We start from the raw sequence: 9,421 nt of genomic DNA, 5'->3' as shown, positions 1-9,421 counted from the left end.
ACTCGCCTGACACTCACCTACCAACCTACAACCACCTACCAACCCGCCTGACACCTCACCTACCAACCTACAACCACCTACCAACCAGCCTGACACTCACCTACCACCCGACAACCACCTACCAACCCGCCTGACACTCACCTACCAACCACCCTACAACCACCTACCAACTCGCCTGACACTCACCTACCAACCACCCTACAACCACCTACCAACTCGCCTGACACTCACCTACCAACCACCCTACAACCACCTACCAACCCGCCTGACACTCACCTACCAACCACCCTACAACCACCTACCAACCTGCCTGACACTCACCTACCAACCACCCTACAACCACCTACCAACTCGCCTGACACTCACCTACCAACCACCCTACAACCACCTACCAACTCGCCTGACACTCACCTACCAACCACCCTACAACCACCTACCAACTCGCCTGACACTCACCTACCAACCACCCTACAACCACCTACCAACCGCCTGACACTCACCTACCAACCACCCCACCCGACAACCACCTACCAACCCGCCTGCACTCACATACCAACCACCCCACAACCACCTACCAACCCACCTGACACTCACCTACCAACCACCCTACAACCACCTACCAACCCGCCTGACACCTCACCTACCAACCTACAACCACCTACCAACCAGCCTGACACTCACCTACCACCCGACAACCACCTACCAACCCGCCTGACACTCACCTACCAACCACCCTACAACCACCTACCAACCCGCCTGACACTCACCTACCAACCACCCTACAACCACCTACCAACCCGCCTGACACTCACCTACCAACCACCCTACAACCACCTACCAACTCGCCTGACACTCACCTACCAACCACCCTACAACCACCTACCAACTCGCCTGACACTCACCTACCAACCACCCTACAACCACCTACCAACTCGCCTGACACTCACCTACCAACCACCCCACCCGACAACCACCTACCAACCCGCCTGGCACTCACATACCAACCACCCCACAACCACCTACCAACCCGCCTGACACTCACCTACCACCCCACCCGACAACCACCTACCACCCCACAACCACCTACCAACCCGCCTGACGCTCACCTACCTACCAACCACCCCACCCGACAACCACCTACCAACCTGCAACCACCTACCAACCTGCCCAGACACTCCCCTAACAACCCACCCGACAACCACCTACCAACCCGCCTGACACTCACCTACCACCCCACCCGACAACCACCTACCAACCTGCCGAGACACTCCCCTACCAACCTACCCGACAACTATCTACCAACCCGCCTGACACTCACCTACCAACCACCTACCACCCGACAACCACCTACCAACCTGCCCGACTGGGTTCAAGCGGTCACTACTTACCTCTTACTACTATATCCAAATTATCAACTATCAATCCATCTATCTGCATAACTCTCTATTTACCTCTCTCTCTCTCTCTATGCATTCCTCCGCCCCCCATCTCAATCTGTTTATCTCTCCGCCTCTGTTCAGCCATCTCTCTTTTTGTCTCAATCCATCCATCTCTCTCTGTCTCTCACTCTCTATACATCCCTCCCCATCTCTGTCTGTCTCCCTTCACCTAACCCCCCCCCCCCATCTCTCAGTCTCCCTCCCATCTCTCTCCACCCCCCCCCATCTCTCAGTCTCCCTCCCATCTCTCTCCCCCCCCCCCCCCATCCATCTGTCTGTCTCCCTCCATCGCTCTCTCTCTCCCCCCCTTTCACCCATCTCTCTCTCTCCATCCATCCATCTCTCTCTCTCTCCCAATCCATCGCTCTCTCTCTCCCAATCCATCGCTCTCTCTCCTCCACCCCCCCCCCCCATCCATCTCTCTATCTGTGTCTCTCTCTGCCTCCATCTATCCATCCCTCTCCCCCCTCCCATCCTCTCTCAATCCCTCCATCCCATCTCTCTCCCTCCCCCTTCACCCATCTCTGTCTTCCACTATCCATCTCTCTCAATCCATCCCTCTCCCTCCCCCCCATGCCTCCCTCTCCCTCCATCTCTCTCTCTCTCCCCTCCCCATCTCTCCATCTGTGTGTCTCTCTCTCTCTGCCTCCATCTATCCCTCTCTCTCCCCCCATCCTCTCTCAATCCCTCCATCCATCTCTCTCCCCCCATCCTCTCTCAATCCCTCCATCCATCTCTCTCCCCCTTCACCCATCTCTGTCTTCCGCTATCCATCTCTCTCCATCCTCTCTCTCTCTCAATCCATCTCTGTCTCCCTCCCTCTCCCTGTGTCTGTCTCCCTTCATCTCTCTCTCCCCCCCCCACCTCTCTCTCCCCCCCCCATCTCTCTGTCTCCCGCTAGCCATCTCCCTCCATCCCTCTCTCCATCCATCCATCCATCCCTCTCTCTGTCTCCCTCCCTCTTTCTGCCGGTCTCCCTCCATTCATCCCCCCCCCCCAATGTCTCTCCCTCTATTTATCCATCTCTCGCTGTTTCTCTCCATTCATATCTCTCCCCCCCCCCCCCCCCCAGTCTCCCTCTATCCATCTCTTCCCCCCCCCCCCCCCAATCATCCTCACTCTGTCTCCCTCTATCCATCTATCTCCTCTCTCACCCCCCCCCCCCCTCTATCCATAGCCATCTATCGCTCTCCTCTATCCATCTTCCTCCCTCCTCTATATCCCCCCCCCCCCCATCCCCATCTCTCTCTATGCTATATCTGTCTGTCTCCATCACTCCCCATCTCTCGGTTTATCTGGCTAAATCCCTTTCGCTATCCAAGACATCTGCTCCGTTTTCATATTTCTAGAAGTCCCTGCCTGTCACTCTATTCCCATCCGCCCCCCACGTGTCCATTTCCAGGATTTTCATGAAATCGCTGCGTCTAGATCCATCTTCTCTTCTCCTATACCTCCGTCTCCGGATCTATCAGTCTATTTCTAACCGTCGGAAATTATCGTAGAAATCCTGATTATCGCCTGTGATTGGCTATTCATTGTGATATGAACGCACTGCCCTCCATTCAACCCCCGTGTATCCATCTAGAAGTATCCCCTGATGTGTCCCCTCTGTATTCATCTAGAAGTATCTTTGTATGCATCTTTCTCTCTCTATTCTTCTAGAAGCATCTTCCAATGTTTCTATGTATGTTCTGGTATCTCCAGATGTATCCATCCATCTAGGAGGCACCTCCAGAGGCATCCATCCATCTAGGAGGCATCTCCAGAGGTATCCATCCATCCATCTAGGAGGCATCTCCAGAGGCATCCATCCATCCATCTAGGAGGCATCTCCAGAGGCATCCATCCATCTAGGAGGCACCTCCAGAGGCATCCATCCATCTAGGAGGCACCTCCAGAGGCATCCATCCATCTAGGAGGCACCTCCAGAGGCATCCATCCATCTAGGAGGCACCTCCAGATGTATCCATCCATCTAGGAGGCATCCATCCATCTAGGAGGCATCTCCAGAGGCCATCCATCCATCTAGGAGGCATCTCCAGAGGCATCCATCCATCTAGGAGGCATCTCCAGAGGCCATCCATCCATCTAGGAGGCATCTCCAGAGGCATCCATCCATCTAGGAGGCACCTCCAGAGGCATCCATCCATCTAGGAGGCATCTCCAGAGGCATCAATCCATCTAGGAGGCATCTCCAGAGGCCATCCATTCATCTAGGAGGCATCTCCAGAGGCCATCCATTCATCTAGGAGGCATCTCCAGAGGCCATCCATTCATCTAGGAGGCATCTCCAGAGGCCATCCATTCATCTAGGAGGCATCTCCAGAGGCCATCCATTCATCTAGGAGGCACCTCCAGAGGCCATCCATTCATCTAGGAGGCACCTCCAGAGGCCATCCATTCATCTAGGAGGCATCTCCAGAGGCCATCCATTCATCTAGGAGGCATCTCCAGAGGCCATCTGTGATGGCCTCTGTCATATTGGGAGGAGTTTTAAGATGCATAGATACATCTATGTAGCTAGAAAGTTTCTCCAGACGTTTAAATGTATCTAGAAGAAGTAGCTCCAGATGTTTCTATGAATCTAAAAGTGTCTCTCAAAGTAGCTATGGATCTAGAAGTATTTCCCAATTTATCTCGAAGTATCGTCAGATGATTCTATGCATGTAGAAGTATCTCCCGATGTACCTATGGATATAAAAGTAGATCTCAATGCAACTATGGATCTAGAAGTATTGTTTGCTCTGTCTAGGTAAAAACTTCTCTCAATGTTTCTACAGATCTAGAAGTATATCCTTATGTGTCTAGAAGCATCTATTAATGTGTCTGTGTATTTAGATGTTATCTATGGCATCCCAGTCGTAGTCCGTAGGGTTCAATATTGAGTTGGCCCACCCTTTGCAGCTATAAAAGCTTCAACTCTTCTAGAGCCATCTCTGGATCCAGATGCATGTCTTGATGTCACTATGGATCTAGAGATTTCTATGGAGCTATAATTGTGTCTTGAGGTATCTATGGATGCAGGGGTATCTCTTAATGTATCTATAGGCATCTATGGATCCAGGGGTATTTTCTTGGATGTATTTATGGATCCAGGAGTATCTCTTGAGGTCACTATGGATCTATAGATATCTTTGGATCTAGAATGTTGTCTTGATGCATCTATGAATCTAGAGGCAACTATGGATCCAGGGGTATCTCTTGATGTCGCTATGGTTCTATAGATATCTTTGGATCTAGAACGTTGTCTTCATGAATCTATGAATCTAGAGGCATCTATGGATCCAGGGGTATCTCTTGATGTCAGTATGGTTCTATAGATATCTTTGGATCTAGAACGTTGTCTTCATGAATCTATGAATCTAGAGGCATCTATGGATCCAGGGGTATCTCTTGATGTCACTATGGTTCTATAGATATCTTTGGATCTAGAATGTTGTCTTCATGAATCTATGAATCTAGAGGCAACTGTGGATCCAGTAGTATCTCTTGAAGTATCTATGGATTTAAAGTTAGCCATGGATCCAGGAGTATCTCTTGAAGTATCTATGGATCTAAAGTTAATATGGATCCAGGGGCATCTCTTGGTGTATCTGTGGATCTAGAATTTTGGCTTGATGTATTTATGGATCTAGAGGCAACTGTGGATCCAGTGATATCTCTTGAGGCATCCATGGATCTAAAGGCATCTATTGACATAGAATTTTGTATTGATCCATCTATGGATGCAGGGCATCTCTTGATGTATCCATGGATCTAGAATTTTGTCTTGATGCATCTATGGATCTAAAGATATCCATGGATCCAGGGGTATCTCTTGATGAATCTATGGATCTAAAGATATCTATGGATCTAGAATTTTGTCTTGATGTATTTATGGATCTAAAGATATCTATGGATCTAGAATTTTGTCTTGATGTATTTATGGATCTAGATGCATCTATGAATCCATGGGTATCTCTTGATCTAGAATTTTGTCTTGATGGATTTAAAGATATCTATGGATCCATTGATATCTCTTGATGCATCTATGGATCTAGAGATATCGATGGATCCAAGGGTATCGATGGATCCAAGGGCATCACTTGATGTATCTATGGATCTAGAATTTTGTCTTGATGCATCTAAAGATATCTATTGATCCAGGGGTATCTCTTGAGGAATCTATAGATCCAACGAGATCTATGGGATCCAGGGGTATCTCTTGATGTATCTATGGATCTAGAGATACCAATGGATCTAGAATTTTGTCTTGATGTATCTACGTAGAGTATCTCTATGCACCTAGAAATATGCCCAGATGTATGTAGGTATCTAGAAGTACCTTCTGATGTATTGGGTATGTAGAAGTACATACTGTGTATCTTCTGATGTATCTGAAGGCATCTCTCCATGTCTGGATAAATCTAGATGCATCTCCTGATGTCCAGTGTATCTATGTATATAGAAGTAGTTCTGGGTGTATCTAGAAGTATATCCTCTGGGTGTATCTAGAATTATCTGTGGAATATCTTCCAATGTATGTAGAAGTACCTAGCTGATGTATCTGGAGGTATCTCTCCATGTCTGGGTGAATCTAGATGTATCTCCTGATGTCCAGTGTATCTATGTATATAGAAGTAGTTTGGGGTGTATCTATGTAGGTAGAAGTTCTTCTGGGTGTATCTAGAAGTATATCCTGATGTAGCTCTGTATTTTTTTTAGAATTATCTGTGGAATATCTTCTGATATATGTAGAAGTACCTAGCTGTGTATCTGGAGGGATCTCTCCATGTCTGGATGAATCTAGATGCAACTCCTGATGTCCAGTGTATATAGAAGTTCTTCTGGGTGTATCTAGAAGTATATCCTGATGTAGCTCTGGCTGTATCTAGAAATATCTGTGGAATATCTTCCAATGTATCTAGAAGTTTCTCTCCATGTCTGGATGAATCTAGACGTATCTCCCGATGGCCAGTGTATCTATGTATATAGAAGTAGTTTGGGGTGTATCTATGTAGGTAGAAGTTCTTCTGGGTTTATCTAGAAGTATATCCTGATGTAGCTCTGGATGTATCTAGAATTATCTGTGGAATATCTTCTGATGTATGTAGAAGTACCTAGCTGTGTACCCCTTGATGTATCGCTCTATGTCTGGATGAATCTAGATGTATCTCCTGATGCCCAGTGTATCTATGTATATAGAAGTAGTTTGGGGTGTATCTAGAAGTATATCCTGATGTAGCTCTGGATGTATCTAGAATTATCTATGGAATATCTTCCAATGTATGTAGAAGTTTCTCTCCATGTCAGGATGAATCTAGATGTATCTCCTGATGTCCAGTGTATCCATGTATATAGAAGTTTTTCTGGGTGTATCTAGAAGTATATCCTGATGTAGGTCTGGATGTATCCAGAATTATCTGTGGAATATCTGTGTGATGATTGTAGAATAATCTGTGGAATGATCTCTGGATGTGTGTAGAAGTTTCCCCCGATGTCTCGGTGTGTAGAAGTAGTTTCTGGGTGTATCTAGAAGTATATCCTGATGTAGGTCTGGGTGTATGTAGAATTATCTATGGAATATCTGTGTGATTGTAGAATTATCTATGGAATATCTTCCAATGAATGTAGAATGATCTGTGGAATATCTCTGGGTGTGTGTAGAAGTTTCCCCCGATGTGTGGCTCTCTCCCCCCCCGGTGTGGAGAAGTAGTTTCTGGGTGTATCTAGAAGTATATCCTGATGTAGGTCTGGGTGTATGTAGAATTATCTATAGAATATCTTCCAATGTATGTAGAATGATATGTGGAATATCTGTGTGATGATCTGTAGAATGATGTCTGGATGTGTGTAGAAGTTTCCCCCGATGTGTGTCTCTCCCCCCCGGTGTGGAGAAGTAGTTTCTGGGTGTATCTAGAATTATCTATGGAATATCTTCCAATGTATGTAGAATTATCTATGGAATGATCTGTGGAATATCTGTGGAAGATCTCTGGATGTGTGTAGAAGTTTCCCCCGATGTGTGGATGTCTCCCCCCCCCCCGGTGTGGAGAAGTAGTTTCTGGGTGTATCTAGAATTATCTGTGGAATATCTTCCAATGTATGTAGAATGATCTATGGAATTATCTATGGAATGATCTGTAGAATGATCTCTGGATGTGTGTAGAAGTTTCCCCCGATGTGTGTCTCTCTCCCCCCCCCCCCGGTGTCTCGGTGTGGAGAAGTAGTTTCTGGGTGTATCTAGAATTATCTATGGAATATCTTCCAATGTATGTAGAATGATCTATGGAAGATCTGGGGAATTATCTGTGTGATGATCTGTGGAGTATCTCTGGATGTGTGTAGAAGTTTCCCCCATGTCTCCCCCCCGGTGTCTCGGTGTGTAGAAGTAGTTTCTGGGTGTATCTAGAATTATCTATGGAATGATCTGTAGAATGATCTCTGGATGTGTGTAGAAGTTTCCCCCATGTCTCCCCCCGGTGTCTCGGTGTGGAGAAGTAGTTTCTGGGTGTATCTAGAATTATCTATGGAATATCTTCCAATGTATCTAGAATTATCTATGGAATATCTGTGTGATTGTAGAATTATCTGTGGAATATCTTCCAATGTATGTAGAATTATCTATGGAGTATCTCTGGATGTGTGTAGAAGTTTCCCCCGATGTCTCCCCCCCCCCCCGGTGTCCCGGTGTGGAGAAGTAGTTTCTGGGTGCATCTAGAATTATCTATGGAATATCTATGTGATTGTAGAATTATCTGTGGAATATCTTCCAATGTATGTAGAATGATCTATGGAATTATCTGTGGAAGATCTCTGGGTGTGTAGAAGTTTCCCCCGATGTCTCTCTCCCCCCCGGTGTGGAGAAGTAGTTTCTGGGTGTATCTAGAATTATCTATGGAATATCTATGTGATTGTAGAATTATCTGTGGAATATCTTCCAATGTATGTAGAATGACCTATGGAATGATCTCTGGGTGTGTAGAAGTTTCCCCCGATGTGTGTCTCTCTCCCCCCCGGTGTGGAGAAGTAGTTTCTGGGTGTATCTAGAAGTATATCCTCTGGATGTATCTGGAATTATCTATGGAATATCTATGTGATTGTAGAATGATCTGTGGAATATCTTCCAATGTATGTAGAATTATCTGTGGAATTATCTGTAGAATGATCTCTGGGTGTGTGTAGAAGTTTCCCCCGATGTGTGTCTCTCCCCCCCGGTGTGGAGAAGTAGTTTCTGGGTGTATCTAGAAGTGTCTCCTCCGCTGTGTAGATACGGAGAGCGATGTCCCGATGTCTCTCCCCCTCCCCCGGGCCGGTGTCGCAGGTGAGGTGACCCGTCGGGTGTACACACGGCCAGGTGGAGGGGGGAGGAGCCCGGGGGGGGATGCTGACCCGTACACAGGGGGGGCACCGGGCCGGCACACGGGGTCCGGAGGTAGGAAGGAAGGGACGGGATAGGAGGAGGAGTGGAGTGTTGGGAGGACGGTTGGGGGCACTAACCTCGGTCGGGTCCGCTCTCCTCGCTCCAGGGCCGGGCCGGGGGGAGGTCGGCGGGTGTCGGACAGAAGAAGAAGCTCCGCCGGAGACACTGAGCACCGAACGAGAGCAGCCAGCCAGGCCGCGGGGCGTGACGGGAAGTGTAGTCCGGGGACCGACCCGCCCACCACTGTACCCAATGGAGGAGCGAGGGGGGCCGGACTACAAGTCCCAGCGTGCGCTACGGCACCTCCCCGAGAGAGAGGGGGAGGAGGAGGGGGGAATGGGGATCGCTGAGCGGAGCGCAGAGCAGACCGGGGGGAGCAAAGAGAGGGGGGGGGGGTAGAGAACTATATACACATAATATGGGGGGGGTATAATACTATATACTAATATATATATAGAGAGAGGTCGTACAGAACTATATATATTGTACACATCGCTCCGGAAATCAACTATATACCCCCCATATATATACATTCATACCGAACTATAAACACCATACATATATATACAGAGCTATATAC

General features: G+C 47.6%; 1 protein-coding gene across 4 annotated transcripts in view; it reads right to left on the bottom strand.

Annotated features, from left to right (window-relative positions):
- The window catches only part of BCORL1 (BCL6 corepressor like 1), a 125,011-nt gene extending 115,961 nt beyond the window's left edge, over nt 1–9,050 (bottom strand). For all 4 annotated transcript variants that reach the window (XM_040325022.1, XM_040325024.1, XM_040325023.1 and 1 more), the window contains exon 1: nt 8,919–9,050. The gene's annotated coding sequence lies outside the window, so the exon portion shown is untranslated. The remainder of the gene's footprint in view (nt 1–8,918) is intronic.
- Between the last annotated feature and the right edge of the window lie 371 nt (nt 9,051–9,421).

This window comes from Rana temporaria, chromosome 9, assembly GCF_905171775.1.
Source record: "Rana temporaria chromosome 9, aRanTem1.1, whole genome shotgun sequence".
NCBI lineage: Eukaryota > Metazoa > Chordata > Amphibia > Anura > Ranidae > Rana > Rana temporaria.
This window is presented reverse-complemented; position numbering and strand designations above follow the sequence as displayed.